Source organism: Sus scrofa, chromosome 3 (assembly GCF_054392235.1).
Source record: "Sus scrofa isolate SSC_HxYL_T2T_F1_AM1 chromosome 3, Sscrofa_HxYL_maternal_Yorkshire_Landrace_v2.0, whole genome shotgun sequence".
NCBI classification, from domain to species: Eukaryota; Metazoa; Chordata; class Mammalia; order Artiodactyla; family Suidae; genus Sus; species Sus scrofa.
In genome coordinates, this window is record NC_139385.1 from 42,666,050 (window position 1) to 42,685,487 (window position 19,438).

The 19,438-nt window shown below is 46.0% G+C and overlaps 1 protein-coding gene across 16 annotated transcripts in view; it reads right to left on the reverse strand.

Moving 5' to 3' along the window:
• Positions 1-19,438, reverse strand: part of RBFOX1 (RNA binding fox-1 homolog 1) — a 2,264,635-nt gene that overhangs the window by 1,288,360 nt on the left and 956,837 nt on the right. The gene's annotated exons all lie outside the window — the stretch shown is intronic.

Consider the following 19,438-nt stretch of genomic DNA (forward strand, 5'->3'; position numbering starts at 1 on the left):
AAACCCACACAGCTGAAGGGTAAACTAGGCAGCCTCAGAGCCCCTTTCCGCCTTTACATTCTCCAAGGGGTCTGAGACTCGGTTTTGGAAGATGAAACCTCAGGTGGCTCTAAACCGCCACCGGGATTCCCAAAGGTCTTTTGCACCATTGATTTCAGTTCAAATGCGTTTCCAATGCCCAGTACAGAACCCAGAATGCAAGAAGCAAGAGAGCGCGGATGCAGGGATGCAGACCACCTAAACAAACCAGCAAAAAAACTAGACTCAAACAGCTCTTTCCAACTCTTAAACCCTGGGAGTAGAAATTGCCAGCATCAACCACAGCCTCTGATGCTCACTGATAAGCCTGGTGGGATTGGGGCTGGGGGGTCTTGGAGTCTGGGAATGGTGGCGATTAGAAGGGTAGGATTTCCCCAAATGCTGAGCTGAGTCAACGACAGAACTTCCTTGCCTGGCTCCCGGTTTTTTTCTTGACCTCGTCACCCCACTGCAGGTACCCGGTTTTTGTTTTTTTGTTTTTTCTATTTATTTGCTCCCAGACTCAGACTCCAGACACAGCTTTCCCCAGTGTTTTTTGTTTTTTGGTTTTTTTTTTTTTTTTTGTCTTTTTGCTATTTCTTTGGGCCGCTCCCGCGGCATATGGAGGTTCCCAGGCTAGGGGTCGAATTGGAGCTGTAGCCACAGGCCTACGCCAGAGCCACAGCAACGCGGGATGCGAGCCGCGTCTGCAACCTACACCACAGCTTAGGGCAATGCCAGGTCCTTAACCCACTGAGCAAAGGCAGGGACCGAACCCGCAACCTCATGGTTCCTAGTCGGATTCGTTAACCACTGCGCCACGACAGGAACTCCCCCAGTGTGTTGAACAACAGTACGCCAGGCAGCCAGAGATGTGCCTGCAGCTGCAGCTGACTGCTGTCTGATGCAAAAAAAAAAAAAGAAAAAAAGAAAAAAAAAAAGAAAAATCCCCAAGCAGGGTGGGAGGGGAGGAATCAGGGAGAGGAGTTTTTCTGTGTAACCCCCTGCTGAATACAGGAGAGCAGAGTCACAGTTTAGTTGTGGCCCAGGACACTACGAAGGGGGTCCTGCCCCAGCTGCCAGAAGAGCAATTGCCTGTGGCTTTTCTTTTTTTAAATCTTTTCGGTTTTTCTTTCTTTCTTTGATGGCCGCACCTATGGAATATGGAGGTTCCCAGGCTAGGGGTTGAAGTGGAGCTGATGCTGCCAGCCTACACCACAGCCACAGCCAGGCCAGATCTGAGCCGCGTCTGTGACCCACCACAGCTCATGGCCATGCTGGATCCTTCACCCACTGAGCAGGGCCAGGGATCCAACCCGCATCCTCACGGACACTAGTTGGGTTCACTACCACTGAGCCACAAGGGCAACTCCATGCCCATAGCTTTTAGTTTCCTCTTACGGAGTTTATTTTTTCAGAACACTTTTGGACTTACAGAAAAGTGGCAGAGAGAGTTCCTGTAGAGCCCACACCCACTAAGAACGTTCCTTCTCCATCACATCACATCACATTGGTAGGGGACACCTTTGTCCGACTGAAGCATCGATATTAACGTGTTATTCTTCGCGAAAGCCTGCACTTGGAATGACTCCCTTGGTTTTCACCGAATGTCCTTCTCCTGCTCTAGGCCCCCGCCCAGGATATCACAGTCACGGTCCCTTAGTCATCCTGTTGCCTTAGGCTCCTCGTGGCTGGGACCATTTCTCAGCTTCGCCGTCTTTTTGAAAACCCTGACAGTTATGAGAAGTACCGCTCGGGTATTTTGGAGAGCACCCCTCCATCGGGATCTGTCTAACGTTTTTCCCGGTGATTAGATGGGGGTTATAGGTCTTAGGATGATGATCGCAGAGGGAAAGTTCCATTTTCATCCCCTCCTATCCAAGGGACACACATCAACATGAGTTATCACTGTTGATGTGACTCTGATCTCCTGGCCGAGGAGGTGTTTGTCAGGTGTCTCCACTGTAAAATCGCTCTCTCCTGTTCCCCTTTACACAGTGTACTCCTCGGGGGAAAAAGAAAAATCACCAGGCACGGCCAGTGCTCAAGAATACAGAGTTAGGCTTCACCTCTTTGGGATAAAGCAAATAAATTATTCGGGATTCTTCTGCCTAAGAGATTTATTCCTTTTCTCCCATTTATGAGTGTATCCAAGCATTCATTTATATCTGTATGAACTCAAGGGAATTTGTCTTGTAATTTAGGTTATAATCCAGGACGACTGTATTTTGCCCAAAACTCACATTGTTCTAACTTTGGCCTTTGGGAGCTTTGTCAGGCTCCTCTGTCTTTGACGAACCCCCATTGTTTTGTTTTCTTTGCTTACTTTTTGGCTGGATAAGGTCCTCCCGGCTCGTCTTGTATGTTTCCTGTCCTAGACCTGGAATCAGCTATTCCTTCAAGGAGTCACTGGGAAATGGTATGAGAAACCGAGCCCTGGATGCTAGATATGATCATTGCCCGTAGGTGCCATTGTCCCACGGCCCCCGGAGCCATCAGAGGAAGGAGATATAGGTGTGCATACTAACCCATGGTCATCCCCTGGCTTTGGGGGCATGAATCTGTGGAGCTCTTGGACCTCACCGGCTGGACAGCGCTATCTCGGGGGCAACCTCAGAACTTACACCATTCCCTTCATTTGTTGATCACTGACTTATTGATTCAATCAGGGGTTACTGGGTACCTTTTAGGTGCTCATCCTTGTCTTCAAGACTGGAGATACAGCACTGGAACAGAGACCAGTGGATGTGGAGATGAATGAGATGGGGGAGGGAAAATATTTCAGGTACAGTAAGAGCTGGTGCAGAAACTCCATGCCGAAGGAAGTAATGTCATTTTAAGGGCTGAAGGACCCGTGCAGCTGGAACACAGGGAAGAGGGGAAGAAAGGAGTGGTGGACAGGGACCTGAGAGGTCACACGGAGAAGTGGCGTCTGGATCCTTTGAGAGGAGGGCTCTGAGGGCTAACTCATCAGGAACAGTGACCTCATCAGGTCTGCATGTTGGAGCATCAGTTTCCCCTCCGTGCAGGGAAAAGCCCGGATAGACTCAGAGTGGAGGCAGGAGATGGCGAGTGTTTCCAGAGGAAATGCAGGTGAGAGAAGACAGAGGTAGGGAGGATGTGGGTCCTGCTGGAGGCAGGGGACAGACGGAGTAGGGAGGACAGCAGAAGGCAAAGCCTCTGCGCGACATGTCCGACAGGATATTTGTATGTTTGTGTAGTCATTGTTCTGGAAAAGGAGACTAAAAGCAAGAAGGGAAAATTGTACAACTGGGATCTTCCCTGAAGGAGGAGAAAGTGGGAAGACATTGCAGGGCAGTGACGCGTCCTGGAGACTCTGTGTCGTGCGTCCTCCCGGTGTCCTTCAGATTTTCATCAATGTCAGCTCAACTCATTACCAGTTTGCTTGAATTTTATGGAAACTGGTGCCACAAAGATTTTGTACGTCAGGATTCAAATACCCAGGAGACACTGCCGGGAACAAGAAGCCAGAGACACAGGGGACCACATGATACAAGCCCCTCTGAATTCAAAGGACTGGAGCTCCCTGGTGGCTCAGCAGGTTAAGGATCCAGCATTGTCACTGAAGCAGCTCTGATCACTGCTGTGGTGCAGGTTCGATCCCTGGCCTGAGGAATTCCCATATGCAGTAGGCACAGCCGAAAAAGGGGACTCATGGAGAAATCTTTGCAAGGAATAGATTTGGCTCAAGGACCCATCTTCCCTAAGCTCTCTAGAGTCAAGAAAGCTTCCTGGGCGTACTGCTGTGGCTCAGCAGAAGTGGATCCGACTAGTACCCTTGAGGACGAGGGTTCAGTCCCTGGCCTTGCTCAGTGGGTTAGGGATCTGGCATTGCCATGAGCTGTGGTGTAGCTTGCAGACACAGCTGGGATCTGGCGTTGCTGTGGCTGTGGTGTAGGCCGGCAGCTGCGGCTCTGATTCTTTGACACCTAGCCTGGGAACTTCGATTTGCCGTGAGTGTGGCCCTAAAAACACTCAAAAAAAGGAAGAAAAAAAGAAAGCTTCCTGAAGCCATCCCTGTGTCTATGTCCCTCCACAGCTCTAAACCCTGGCAAACATCTGACATTTCAGGGAGATCTTCATTACTTCGCAGCTTAGCACAGAAATCAAAGAAATGTCTATTTCTACCTGTCAGTTAAAACAAAGGAAGTTTCAAAAACTATGCTTCTAGAAAGGCAGGTGAGTTAATCCTCTCCAGAACAAACACACGAATGCATAAATAAATAAATCAAAACCGTTTACAGAGCTGAAAGGAGTTTGAAGAAGGATTCTCAAAGGGGCCTAGAACCCAAGTTCTGTTCAAATGCAGGACGTTTGACAAAAGCTGTTGGATTTCCATACTGGTTCAACGTGTAGGGCAGATGATCTTTGGGGGAAAGTGGGGGGAGAAGAAACCACTGCTCCCAGGTTTATAGGAGGCCGCTCTAGCCCGCCTCATGTTAAAAGCATTTATGGCCCAGTAAGAAATCCTTTAAATAGAAAGAGTCACTTAGGCAGAGCAGTCCTGAGAAAGCGGCGGGCCAGGACAAGCATTCTTATGCACCTGACTTCCTGCAGAAACCCTGGCCTATTGAAATAATTGTTTCTCATACCCCAAAGCAAATGAACCACTCTCCCGCTTTAAATCATCCTGTTTTCTCTTTAGCTCATGATTGACTTTCCCTGAGATGCTTGTTGTGTTTGCAAGCATGAAGGAAATTATATAAAAGCAAATTGCTTTGTACTGTACCGTCATTGTCTGGAAATACTAAATAGACAGGCAAGGCAGCGTTGCACCAACTTGCAGCTTGGTGAGTTAATGGATGGGATTGAAAAGTTTTTGCTGTTTCAATAAGATGAATGATCCCTTGTTCCCAAACACATAGGATATCCTTTTTATTTTTAGCATCGTACGAATTATTTTTCACAGTAACCGATGACTTTGCATGCTAACCCAAAGTATGAACAGGATAAATAGATGGTTATTTTTTTTTTGTCGCTTTTGATTCCCTCCACTCACAGCTCAATCCTTTCCTTCATTTCCTGGGCTAAAAAGGAAAAAAGTCTTTGGAACATTTTCAAACTAAAGTTCTATTGTGGGCATTCCCCTCAGGCTCAGCAGTAACAAACCCGACTAGTGTCCATGAGGATGCAGGTGCCATCCCTGGCTTCGCTCAGGGGCTTAAGGATCCCCCGTTGCCATGAGCTGCAGTGTAGGTCACAGACAGGGCTCAGATCCAGCGTTGCTGTGGCTGTGGTGTAGGCTGGCAGCTGCAGCTCTGATTCCACCTCTAGCCTGGGAACTTTCATATGCCACGGATGCGGACCTAAAAAAAGACCAAAAAAAAAAGTTCTGTTGTAATCATCAATCATAAATGATCATCATTTAGCATAAACACTAAAGTTCAGTCATTGATCATCAACGTGCTCCATCACAGATGTGATCATTATTTCAACAGACAGGTATGGAACATCGGATTCAGTGCCTCATCGCATTTTAGGCAAAAGCAACCCAGCAAGGAAAGAAATAAGGGCCTTGCTTACTACATAGCACGTCTGTCATCATCAGAGGCAAGTTCATACCTGACCTGCCAGAGGGTGGTAGGAGCTAAGGAGAGAAACAAAGCAGAGGGTATGGGGCAGAGAGGGCAGGGCCACGAGACCGTCTTATTTCTTATTGTGGGAGAAAAGCTCCATCAACTCTCGGTTGCACCTTATCTACCTACAGTATCTTCTAGATCCCTCTCGGGACTCTCCTTGCCCGGCAGGCAGAGAAGTATAGGAGGAAAGAGGATGAGTTTGGGGAAATAGAGCCGAGGAGTCCAATAACGGCTCTGCTGTATATTAATTCTGTGACCTTGGACAAACACAATCTGTCTTGTACTATCCAGCTGTATAATGGCAAAAACAGGACCTCATCTGGCAGGGATGTTATGAAATAAAGGAATTCATGTGTGCAGAGAACCAGGCCCTGTCTAGGCTTCCAGAGATGCTAGTGGCCTCGTAAGTCCCTCCTCCCAGTTCTGAACAATGTCACGTCTCTTTAATTTACTCTAGGGCAACGTGTATGCACACCCATGATGACGCGGCTATGTACTGCTCTCTTATTCTCTTACACAAAAAGATTCTCTTATTAGGAATTAGAGATACTCCCACGTCAACTAACCTTGCTTCCTCCAATAGAAGATGAAACCTCATTTTTAGATCATAAAACTCCTACTTCACAAATTCTTGCCCAGTACTGTGGTTCAAAGGCAATAGGAAAAGCGTGGGACTTCAAGGCCTCTCCAATGAGATAAAGTCAAGAGCCTCTGGCCAGGATAAAAACCATCAGACTCATCATGCCCCTTCCACTGTTACAGAGTTTGCAAGCTCCCCACCCCCGCCCCAACCCCAAGCAACCTGCCCTATTCCTTCCCAGCCCCTACTAGGAATGACACACGGCCCACTTCTCACCCTTTCCCCACAGGGGCAATATATGCCCCCAGCCATCCAGCAAGTGTATCTGAAGACCTCTCCTCTCTCCTTTGTCCCCGGGTTATAAAAACAGACATGACCACGCCCTTGCTGCTAGCTCTCCCCCATCATCAGGAAGTCAGCTCACTGTGTTAGCCGCGTTTCTCATCGCAATAAACTCTTCTTCCTCTTCACCTTGCTATGAGTTTAGAAATGCTTTTTCCGATCCATGCATGGTCCACAACAAAAAGGTGTAGGGATAAGATGACTTATGGGAGCTTAGCTCTGCTTCCTCCCTGTCAGCCAGGTACCCACTGTGTGGGGTCTTCATCTCATGCAATTCCTTGGAAGGACCAGGGGCCGTGCAATCAACTATGAAGGGAGGCAGAAGAATAAGTACCCTGATTAAAAGCATGGGCCTCCAGATTCTCCAGGCCCTGGTTCAAATGCATTTGTAAAATGCATTTGAATTCATTTGTGAAATAGAATTAATGCCACCTACTTCCTCGGGCTATTAATGAGGATTAAATATGAGAATACATGAAAAATGCTTTGGTGTCCATTAAGTACTCACAGAATGGCGGTGATTAACCACAGAGCAGGGATTTAGGGAGTCAGCAGGAAAGGGCTGTGCAGAGCTAGATAGGTACAGATACAGCTATAGAGATGTCATTCTCGGCTGATGAGTACCCCTTTCATTAAGAAACATTCCCTATGAAAAATTAAATCAAAAAAAGGAAATTTAACAGTGTTGTTGGGGGTGGTATTCTAGGTTACCTGTGTTCTGGATGGATTTCACACTTGAGTTTTGTCTGTGTACCATAAATAAATTTAATTCAGTATCCACTACAGGATTCTTCTCATGAATCTAGGACGTCTTGTAGTTTTTAAGGACACTGAAAAAGACGCTTGAGCATGCCAGTGCCATTAACAGCAAAGCCAGTCTGTCTTCCTTTACTTTCTCAATGACACACCCCTTCACCACGGAGACCTCAGACGGGAGATCACTATCATGCCCAATGCCACCCCCTGCCACCACCACCACAGGAGAGCATGAGAACCTAGGTAAGAAAATAAAATGTCCTTCCTTTCTTAGCTCCGCAACCCTCTGAAATCTTGGAGTGGGAAATCTCATTAATCATTCTCTGCTATAAGGTATCGGAAAACAAAGCAGAAATTCTAGAGGTATTCAAGGCTACCCTGGAACAGTTGGCCCACGACTCCCATTACTCTTTTTCTCTGGGGAAATGCCGTGATTTTCCGCTTCGTTGTTAATTCCAGGGTGGCACTCCAGAGACAAAGGTGTGCTAAGTAAGACCACCCCTGCGATAGCGATAGATAAGCCGCCGTAATCTGGGGCTTGAGTATTAGCAATATTCATATTATCCTGGTAAAGGGTAGAAGAGTTTACCATCCCTTTAATGACCATACCAAGCAGTAAGCTTTTTTTTCTAGGGATTTAGAACAGTTTGAGTTTTATTTTATTTATTTATTTATTTATTTAGTCTTTTCTAGGGCTGCACCTGCAGTATACAGAGGTTCCCAGGCTTGGGGTTGAATAGGAGCTACAGCTGCCGGCCTACACCACAGCCACGGCAACACGGGATCTGAGCTGTGTCTGCAACCTACACCACAATTCATGGCAACGCAGGATCCTCGAGCCACTGAGCAAGGCCAGGGATTGAACCCACATCCTCAGGGATACTAGTCAGGTTCATAAACCACTGAGCCATGATGGGAACTCCCTCGTCCTCATGGTTTTATTTCTACAGCATAGCTTAACCAACAGCATGATGTGTCCTCATTAAAAGTTTCCAAACTCTCATTTCACCACAGTTTTCACATCTTCAAGGCTTTTTTTTTTTTTTTTTTTTTTGTAATCCATGTTCCAATATTTGAAACAGAGTGGATGGTAAATATGGCTCAGCCTGACTTTTATCTGATAAAACTTCAAAGAGGAAAAATGTCACCATCCTTATCGGCCAAGTGAATTCCACACTCAACTCGTTGGCAAGGTAGGGGAATGACAAAATGTTTTATCTGTTTTGAGTCCTGAAGGGCATTTTCCTGCTTTATTCTGGCGGCTCTAAACCTGTCTAAAACGTAAGTCAAAATAAAGATGTGTTTGGTTCAGCCTCAGAGAGACAGAGGTTACTGCAGATATGAATTTGAAAGAGACACCACTCTCCACGCCAACTGCTATTCTTTTCCAAGAAGAGACCCCTTGTAAGGTCCCGATAAAAATCAGGAATCAAACCTCAAGATAAGAACCGCTTTTTAAGTGCTTGATTTCCAAATACGAGCAAATCTGCCTCTGCCCATCTCTATGCCTAGCAAGGCACCGTGCAGCTGAAATCATTTCTTCCTTGTCTGCCTTCTCAGGAGCTGTGTGGAGGGCTACAGCTGGACAGAGAGCCCTCCCTTGACAGGAGAGCAGCACCTGCCAGGTACAGCAGGTCCCTGAATCCTAGGCTGGGCATTACATGCTTTTCACTGAAGCGTCTCATTTAATTCTTCAACAACCACGTGGTGCTGACATCACCTGTCTATTACAGGTGCGGCAAGGGGTGAAATAACTTGGCCAGGAGTTCCTGAGTGGTGCGGTGGTTAACGAATCCAACGAGGAACCATGAGGTTGCAGGTTTGATCCCTGGCCTTGCTCAGTGGGTTAAGGATCCGGCGTTGCCATGAGCTGTGGTGTAGATTGCAGATGTGGCTGGAATCCCGTGCTGCTGTGGCTGTGGTGTAAGCCAGCAGCTGTAGCTCCAATTTGACCCCTAGCCTGGGAATTTCCATATGCTAAGGATGGGGCCCTAAGAAGTAAAAAAAAAAAAAAAAAAAAAAAAAAGGACCGGGTGGTATGAATGGGCTAGGTTATTGCCATGTATTTTGGATCACACCCATGGCACACAGAATTTCCTGGTCCAGTCATGGAGCCCCAGCCACAGCAATGACAAGGCCAGATCTTTAATTGCAAGGTCACCAGGGAACTCCCATCCTGCTCTTTTTTGTTTGTTTTGGAATATTCAGAGATGTCAGCAAAAGTCCATCAGGGGTCCCTGGACACAAATCCTAAACAGAAGATGCTCTCAACCTGGCCGAATGTCAGAATCACCTGAGGATCTTTTTAAACAAAATACAAGTTTCCTGGTGCCACTCCAGATCTACTGAATTAGTAGGAGTGGGAATTGGAATTTAGAATCCATCCTGCTCTCTAGGTCTAACTGCAAGGGGCACCTGCTCCCTTGCATTCCTGAGCAGGGAGTTTGGGATGCAAACTTGTCTTCTATCAAGCTTCTGTATGCTTTGCATAAGCAAATGATCTGTTGGAGGTCACTGAGGGACTAAACAGTGCCGATTAATTCAACATTCACTCATTCTTTCAACAAACAACTGCTGTTTAGTTAGAAGAACAGGCCAAGCAATTGCTGATGGACTGTGTCAATTTGGCCGATTCTGAACACTGTCACTGTGTACTGTGGAGGTATTTTAGAATATTCTTTGTGCCTATGTGTGTGTGAACCCAGGAATATAATATTCATTGACCCACAGGGACACTCTGAAGGTAAAATTCTCCTTTACACCATCCTCTCCTTGCCTCCTTTATCCAGCCAGCATCTCTGCAAGAAGCTTCTTCCCAGACACCCCAAACCATTTCTGGACCCTCTGATTTACATTTCATTGTCATAGCAAGTAACATTTTTTTTCTTTCACACAGAAGCTATAAATCATATTTGTAATTAATTACTCACATGAGTATTGCTTTAGCATTATGGCCATGGATAGACGATAAACTACATGAGAAGAAACACGTCTAGTTGTTCACTGCTGTATCTTTATAGGACCAAGCTCAAGATTCAGGCTCGAGTAAGCATTCAATAAATATTAGCAGATAATGATATGAGAACGCTTGAGAATCAGAACCTACTACTGCTGTCTATGTTATTGTGACTTTACCATTTCGCTATCTTCATCACATAACCTTAGCATTCCAGGAAATTCTTGCCCAGGAAGTAAAAAATCCAAATAGGAGTTTCCCCAGAAAATGAAAGAGACCTACCCTAAGATCTGCCAATCCTACTCCCGGGCATCTATCCAGACAAAACCACAATTCAAAAAGACGCATGCACCTGTATGTTCATAGCAGCACTAGTCACAATAGCCAAGACAAGGAAACAATCTAAATGTCCATCGACAGATGAATGGATTAAGAAGATGTGGTACATGTACACAATGGAATATTACTCAGCCATAAAAAAGAATGAAGCAGCAATATGGATGCAACTAGAGATTCTCATACTATGTGAAGTAAGTCAGAAAGCCAAATACCATATAACATCACTTACATGTGGAATCTAAGATATGGCACAAATGAACCTATCTAAAGCATAGAAACATCCTCATAGACATGGAGAACAGATTTGTGGTTCCCCAGGGGGAGAGGGAGGGAGTGGGATGGACTGGGAGTTTGGGGTTAATAAACTATTACATTGAGAATGAATGAGCAATGAGGTCCCACTTCACAGCACAGAGAATTCTATCCAGTCTCTTGGGATAGACCATGATGGAAGATAATATGAGAAAAAGAATGTATGTATGCATATAACTGAGTCACTTTGCCATACAGCAGACATTGACGCCTTATAGTTAGTTGTGTATAGCTGAGTATAGTTTAATCAACTATACTTTAATAATAATAATAAAGTCCAAGTAGCTTTATGGCTCATTCCAGGAACTGCTGGCTCATCAGCTTTTCAACAGACAACATCCTCTTCCTGCCTGAACTCCTGAACCCGATATCCTTGCCTTGTTTTGTCCGACGATGCTACGCTCCTGGGCAAATCCCCGCATCCAAAGACTCACCCTCGACACAGTTTTCAATCTCAATAAATATTGTGATTTTGCCCAACCCCAAGAGGCTACGAAGACCCTGTTGAGGTCGTCCGCACTCCTCCTTCCCTCATTAGGTGGTACATCCAGCCTCATCTTATCAAGGAGTTGTTCTGCTGATCCACGGCAGAGTCAGCATTTGACATGGTTCACATCCACAAGCTCAAAACAAGCCTCAACCATGGAGTCATTTCAGCTCTCTGCTGGCTTGCCACGTCCTCAGAGAGGCCTTCCTTGACCCTCTCTAGACACTAGCTAAAACAGTGCCTTCTGGACAGTTCCATCCTCTCACCCTGATTTCCTGTTCTGCAGAGCCCTGCATCACTATCTGGTATTTGAATATAGATTCACCTGCTCATTTGTTACATTCTGATTCCTCCCCTGGCATGTAAGCTCCAGGAGGGCAGAGATCCAGTTTCATTCCCCGATGGGACCGCCTTCCCAGGATTATGTCTGCCACATCTTTGAAACTTAGTGTAAAGCAGATGCCAAAGGCCGCATGTGTAACCAAGTGGGGCCCGGTGGGGCTCCTGGGCACAAAAGCCTTTCTGTGTCCCTTAGTTCTTATTTTTAGGAAATGGGCCTCCTGCAGCCTCCCTGGCCTTCCCTGAGTTCCAAGGAGCAGGTTCAGACAGATGCTGATCAGGGAGGGGAGGGGATGCAGAGACAGGGAAGAGCAGTCAAGAAATAGTAGTACAGGATCCTGGTTCCCTCTCAAGGGATAAGCATAATGACACAGGCATCTTCTACACCTAAGAGAAAAGTTATATTCTTCACGCTTCTTCCGTTTTTTTTTTGTTTGTTTGTTTGTTAGTTTTGTCTTTTTAGGGCCACACCCGAGGCAAACGGAGGTTCCCAGGCAACAGACTGAATAGGAGCTGTAGCCTCCAGCCTATGCCAGAGCCACAGCAATGCCAGATCTGAGCCACGTCTGTGACCTACACCACAACTCACAGCAATGTTGGGTCCTTAACCCGCTGAGCGAGGCCAGGGATCGAACCTGCAACCTCATGGTTCCTAGTCAGATTCTTTTCTGCTGCACCATGACAGGAACTTCCCTGATGCTTCTTTTAGAAATGAATCCCTTAAAACTGAACAGCTTGGCGTCCTTCCTTGTCCTTCTCCCTGACTTAATCGCATCCTAAACACAATCACTAGTAAGCTAAAAATTAGGCACCCTGAGCACAATTGCTTGTGGGTTAAAGGCGTTTTTCAGGAACTTTCCTAGTTTGTTCTAATCTCTAATCAATACTCCCTTTTCACAAGCACTGTTATTCTGGCCAAGAACCCAGAAAACCATCATCGTGATCATGCTGAGATCTCCTGACTCCAGCTTTGATGATTAAGATGCCCCCAAAGAAAGAAGAATGAATGCATGTTTGTCCCAATCCTGATTCCCATCTGAAAACCTGTTTTGCTCCTTTTTGCTATAAACTCCCCGCAATTCTTCCCAATGGAGGGCACAGTCTTTAGGGCATGAGCCTGCTGTGGCCTCCTTTGCCTGGCGAAGCAATAAATTCTTTTTCTCCTCCACCCAAAACTCTGTGTCCACGTTTCTATTCTGCACCAGTAGATGGAGGCTGAGTTTCAGCAGCACTTACCTGGGATTATTTAAGGGGGAACAGGAAGGAAGGCAAAAAGGTGACTACTTCACATGCTTATAGCGTCTGCATTTCTTTCATCACACCTTAAATGCACCTTAAATGTCACGCCAATTTAGGATTGGCACTTGCCATCAGCCTCTACAAGGATTAAACCATGAGCCACTGCAGCTGCCGATCCTCCACGCCCCCTGAAAGGAGCTCAGGGTGGAGAGAGGAAGGAGGTGCTCTGTGCTCCAGGAAAACTGGCAGAACAGGTCTTCGGAGAGTTAGATATTTTCAGGAGATTTAATGAGCCCAATTCTTGCATCTCTTTAGATCTTCCAGCACTAAAATCCTGCGTGGTGACCCTGAGCCTCGTGACTAGCAGCATCCTTTCGTGAAAATGTGTGCTTGGTTGCCTGCCCCTCCTGCCTCACCAAAATCACACATATACTGACTTTCCACCACCTCTTTAGAGCGCTCTGAAATACCGCTTCATTTTGCCCCAAATAAAACTTAACGCATAACTCTCACATTGTGCTTTTTTTCCCCCCCAATCAGGTGGCCTATGTGGTTCCCATTTTACAGATGAAAACTTGAGACTCGGAAAACTTGCTTAAGACGGGGACATGCTGCCCTAGAAGGTGGTCCACCAATGACAATTTCCTCATCCTGCGTCTCCACTCCGTGGGCCTGGAAATGGGCAGTGGAAATCCAAGTATGACTGATTACTTCCTTTCATAGGACTCATGGGGACCCAGGAAAGGTGACGCCACTCGGATATATTTAGAGTGTGCTCAGCGGATGTCTGCAACAGCAAGAGACTCCCTGAAAACCTCCAGCAGCTGACAGGAGAAGAGGCATCTTTAAAACTCAGGGGTTCCTGATTCTTAAGAATAAAGACAAAGTCCTGGTGGTGTGGAGTCGTCTTCAACCTAAAAGGAATCTTAGGCATGGAAACAGAGAATGAATTCCCTGAAATGGCAGAGAAAGAAGGCTGGCCCAAGTCACAAGAGGAGTCCGGCTTTGAAACGGAGCATGAGGACTTGGACGTGCCTTCAAAAAAACAGCTAACACTTCAAAAAAAAAAAAAAAATCTTAAAACCTTGTGCCACATTCTATAGACAGCATGGAAACATGAGTGGCTTTCTTTGGCAGCGATAACCCATACGGGATGAAAGAAGGGAAGAAAGAAAGAGGAGGTGAAATATGTTCCATTTCAGGAGCGATAACAGGAGGCTGAATTATCCAGATAATTATCTCAATCCCTACTTCAGGTTTTTCAATGTGGAAAGACTTCACTGGAGACCATCTCCCTTTAACAACCGCTGAGCATAATTTAGGGGGAAAAAAAATCTACTAATGACCCTCCATTCAAAAGGTTTTAGAAGGAGCCGTGGGTGGCATATTTAAATGATAATGAAATACCACCAGGCTGGGGGAAGCCACAGATTACCTAATAGGCAGCGTTTTCTCCATTAATGATGACTCGTAGAGTAAGCCTGTCAGAAAAATGAGAATAAGAATGAAAAGCCTTCTTCCCCCTACCCCTGAATTTCTGACGAGAGGATCTTCTGTGAATAAAACAGAAGGGAAGAGGGGATCAGACCCTGAAACAGATCAAGACTCGTTTTCCTAGCTGCCCACTGGAAAATGTCGCTTCTCCCGTTTGATGGCTTTTAAAGTAAAATCCTGATCAGCTAGAAATCACCATCAGATGTAGTTTGGCATTGAATGGAACCACGGTCTTCTCCTAAAGGGAAGACGCCAACTCCGGGAGGATTAAAACGCTACAAAAGTTTTGCAGATGTTCTGTATTCAAAGCACCTGATTTCATCAGATTTCTCATTAGAAACAAGTGTCCCCATCAATGCAGGATAAAGCGTTCCTCTCACACCACATGAATACAAAATGTCAAGGTGATTAGCATAGGCGAGTCCATGAGCAGCACAGAACAGAAACAGCTCTGATAAGGTTCCTATCTCTAAATTTGAAGATATGCACAGGAGAGATTTATCAAAGACCAAACACATCTCTCAGAAGCATTTGGAGGAATAAATGTTCTGTTCGGAGGAAACAGATGAGGACGTGCATTCTGAAGCCCAGACAGGTACACTTAATCCCTAAAGGACATCTATTTGATGCTCTTGGCAAAGACCCCCTGAATTCATTATCTCCTCCACCCCAGTGGCTCAGATGGGCCCCTTAGACATGGGAGTCGTCTTCTTCATTCAAACACATACACACACACAACCATTAGTGTACACGGGAACATATAAAAAATAAAAAGTATCGATCATGGATTGTGTGTGGGCATGCTGTATATATGATACGTATAAAAAGAAACGAGATTAGGAAGAGCAAACAACAATCAACTATGTTTCAAAAATCCTAAAGCACAGATACACATGCGAACGTGCGGAAAAATGTGGGATTCTTCATTTTCGCCTGCCCTTAATCCCATCTCTGATTCATATCATTGCCACCTGTGGAATACAGTGATAGTTTATTTATATATGTCCATAGCCAGTGCACCAGTCCTTGTCCAGAAGGTCACCCTCTCTCACCAGCAGCCTTGCGATCCTTTGACAGGCAAAGAGCCCACCTTCACTCCACGGCAAAGACGGGCTTTGGTGATTTTCCAAATCCAAATCCTCTTCAAATCTAGCACAAAATCCCTAATATGCCCCATGGCGGCAGTGGCAGGTGGTGGTGGGGGGATAGAATAATACCTCCCCCTCCCCCAAAGATGTCTATATCCTCATTGCTGGAACCTGTGAATATTTTATGTCTCTCAAGGCAAAGGGGATTACAGTTGCAGATGGAATTAAGGTTGCTAATCAGTTGACTTTAAGATGAAGAGCTTCTTCTGGATTATCTAACTGGGTTTAGTATAATCAGAGAATCCTTAAAAGTGGAAAGAGAGGCAGAAGGAGTCGGGCTCAGAGTGATTAGCTGTGAAAAAGACTTGGCTCTTCACTGCTGGCGCTGGAGATGCAAGAGGACCAGGAGCCAAGGAATGCAGGATGCCTCCAGCTGCCAGGACAAGGCCAAACAACACATTCTCCCCTGTTGCCTCCAAAGGGGGCGTAGCCCTACTGACACCTTGGTTTTAGCCCAGAGAGGACCATCTCAGACTTCCGACCTCCAGAATGAGAAGATGATGGCTTGTGTTAAGTCACCAGGTTTGTGATCATGTGTTACAGCTAATAGGACATTCATGCATATGCCCTCTAAGGCCCTACAGAGGCTGGGTCGTGCCTGGCTCTGCAGCTTCATTTTCAACCCCTTTCTGTTCATCCCTGGCCTTGTGTCTTCTGGGTTTTCTCATGGATGTGCTGTCACATGTTCGGTCAAGATGGGGTTACCTCCCCATTGAAGGCTCCTCTTTCCCAGCCTCCTCCTGCTCACACTGTACAGGTGAGCAATGCCTGGTTTTCCCGCAACCCCTATCCTTCCTGAATCCTCATTGCGGAGAGTCCGACGCCCTTATTCCATGATCCCTTAGCACCCCAAACCTTCATCACACTCGTTAGCACTTCTGATAGGGATGGAGTAGGAAAGTAGTTACACAGGTAGTCAAAGACGTCCCAGGAGGCACCAGAGATAGAGAGAAAAACTTAGGGAACCTTGGGAGCCCACTGCAAGCTAATAATTGCTCAAGAGGCGTTCCCACTACCTCTCAGCAGCAACAAACCTGACCAGTATCCATGAGGATGTGGGTTCGATCCCTGGCCTTGCTCCGTGGGTTAAGGATCCGGCATTGCTGTGAGCTACAATGTAGCTCAACGATGTGGCTTGGATCTGGTGCAGCTGTGGCTGTGGTGTAGGCTGGCAGCTGCAGCTCTGATGTGACCCCTAGCCTGGGAACTTCCATGTGCTACAGGTGTGGCCCTAAAATGACAATAATAATAATCACTCAAGAAAGCCATCAGAATAAAGCACACCTGCTGAACTATAAAAGTAGGAGACCCTCATTATACAGAAAGCTGAGATGATTCAACATATTTTGGCATCTGTTACCCCCTCCTGCTGATTTGAGTAAGTGCCATGACAGTGCCAGGGTGACCGTGTAGGATCAAACACTCTCTTAGAGGATGTGAAGGAGGAGCTAGCGATGGAAGCTTGGCATCCAGCTGAAGGAAGGAGGCGGTCTGTTCTCCCTCCCCACGTTCCTTGGATGATAAAAATGTAGCCCACCTGATCCTGGGGGCACCGCTTCTTTGCCTGCCCACCTGTTATCTCTCACAAGCATCCTATCTTAATAAATCTATGTCTTGCCTAGCCCTTTGTCTCTCGCTGAATTCCTTCTGCGCTGAGACACAAAGAACCTGAACCACTGTAAGTTCTGATGCTAGGTGAGTGATTCTAATTAAGAAAAACAAAACAAACAACAAACAAACAAAAGCATGGGTTCAAGTACCCCTCTGGGTGTAGGCTGGGTTCAAGTCAGCGGTGTTGTTGGTTTCGTTTCCTCAAATCCTGAAAGACTCATCCTGCTTGGCAGGGCACATCCCTGGTTTTAGGGTGAAAGTCCCACCCTTCAGGAAAGCCCTCCATTCTGGGAAGTCTGGGGGATCTGAGCACCTCATCAAGTCTGCCTTTCTCAGCAGCACAGGGTCCGGTATACAACAGGAACTCAATAAAAGATTCATGAATCAAAGGATGTGAATTTTCTTCACGTTTGACGGCATGCTCATTTCTCAAATATTCCCTTTTACTCCTGACTCTCTCCTATCTGGTCATCTAAGTTTGGCCCTAGCAAGTATATCCTGGGTGTTACCTAATTCTGTGTTTACGGCAATGACTAGGGCTCGTCCTGCCACCAGCCTTCCTAGCAGACCACCCTTTGTTGTCTCCTCTTATGAGAATGGGTTCCTGACTCAATCATCCCGTGAAGCCAATCTTTACTGTGTACCTACCTCCAAAGCAAATGTTAACATGCCTGTGAATAAATTTCTATAGGGTTTGAAATGCGCTGGGCTCTCAAAAATGAACATACATTCTGATAATGGTACCATCTTTGAAAAGTTGGTTCTTTGAAGAAGAATTAACTTTTTCTGGTCTCTTGGGTGCTATTTTGTGTCTTAAAAGGGGAATGGATTCAGAATTATGGGGCCAGGTATTCTCTGCTGGGGATTTCTAACCTTTGAAGCACTCCTTTTTTAAAAAAAAAAAAAAAGCAATAACTTAAGTTTCACTCCGTGATGAAGTCTCACAATGTTTTTTTGGGGGGGAGGGTTCCCAACGTTCAAGTTATATCTATAAAAGGCTGTGGTTTGCAAATGTTAATATTAATAAAAATCCTGTCATGTGCCTAATCAAAATACAGATTCCTGCCCAGGCACACCTCTGGCGTTTTTGTTCTAGAATCCATAATTCTCTAACAAGTAGCTTCAGGCCTTGCCATGGACAGCACGTTGTTAAGGTAATAATATGGTATAAAAGATAGGTAATCTTCCTATGAGCCCTTTAAAAGCTTGTAATTATGGAGCAAGGATGCCTGCATGTGTTTGTGGATTGGAGTGGGAAGGCATTCAGGGGACAGTGTGGAGATAACAAGAATGTTTATAAAATATTATATTTCATGGCCAATGCAGAAATCTTTGCATCGTCACAGCTAGACAATATTACTCAAATGTACCTGACGTATGGAAATAGAACTTCCTGAATAAAAAATGTCTAGTGTTGCCCAGACCTCACAGAGCATAAAAACAAAGTGTGAGAATAAAAAATCCTGCTCTTCTGACCCTTCATGAAAATTAAGGAGGTGGCGAGAATGGGGATGGAGATAAGAGCACGCTTCCTTCCTTATAAGGACTAGTCGGTCCCCAAAGGCCCCTGGCCCACCAGGATGGCATAAAGGATGTCTTTGAAGGGATGCTCAACACAAGAGAGATTTCTTCTCAATGTGGGACCGTTTTTCTAGGGTGTTCTCTGCTACCGCAACTTTAGAAGCATTTTTCTTTTTTTCCCCACAGAAGGGGTCTTGTAAAGATGCATGGTGCCAAATGATTACTTAGTCTTTCTTGATGCAACTGAGCAGGACCCTATAGGGCTCTCCCAGGACAGACCCCACCCCCCACCCATATCCTCTGCCTCAGCTCCTCTCTGAAGTTCCTAGATAACAGTATCTACCGCACATCCTGCGTTGCTTGACAAATGTGAAAACCCTCCACCAAAGGGAAGATGTTAACTACTTGATGACCAGGAGCCTAAGAACGGATAACGTTAAACCTTTGTGACCTGGCCCTGGGACCTCACCATCAGCCAATCAGAAAACTGTGCAGGAGCTGATCATCCACCTGCGACTCCCCCAACCCTCCCACCTGGCTTTTAAAATCGCTTTGCTGAAACTCTTCGGATTGTTCAGAGGGGTTTGGGGTGTGAGCCTCCTGAATCCTTGTATGGTCCCGCAATGAGAGGTTCTCTGCCCCGAACCCTGACCTTTCAGTTCGTTTGACCTCCCTGTGCCTTGCAAACAAACGTGC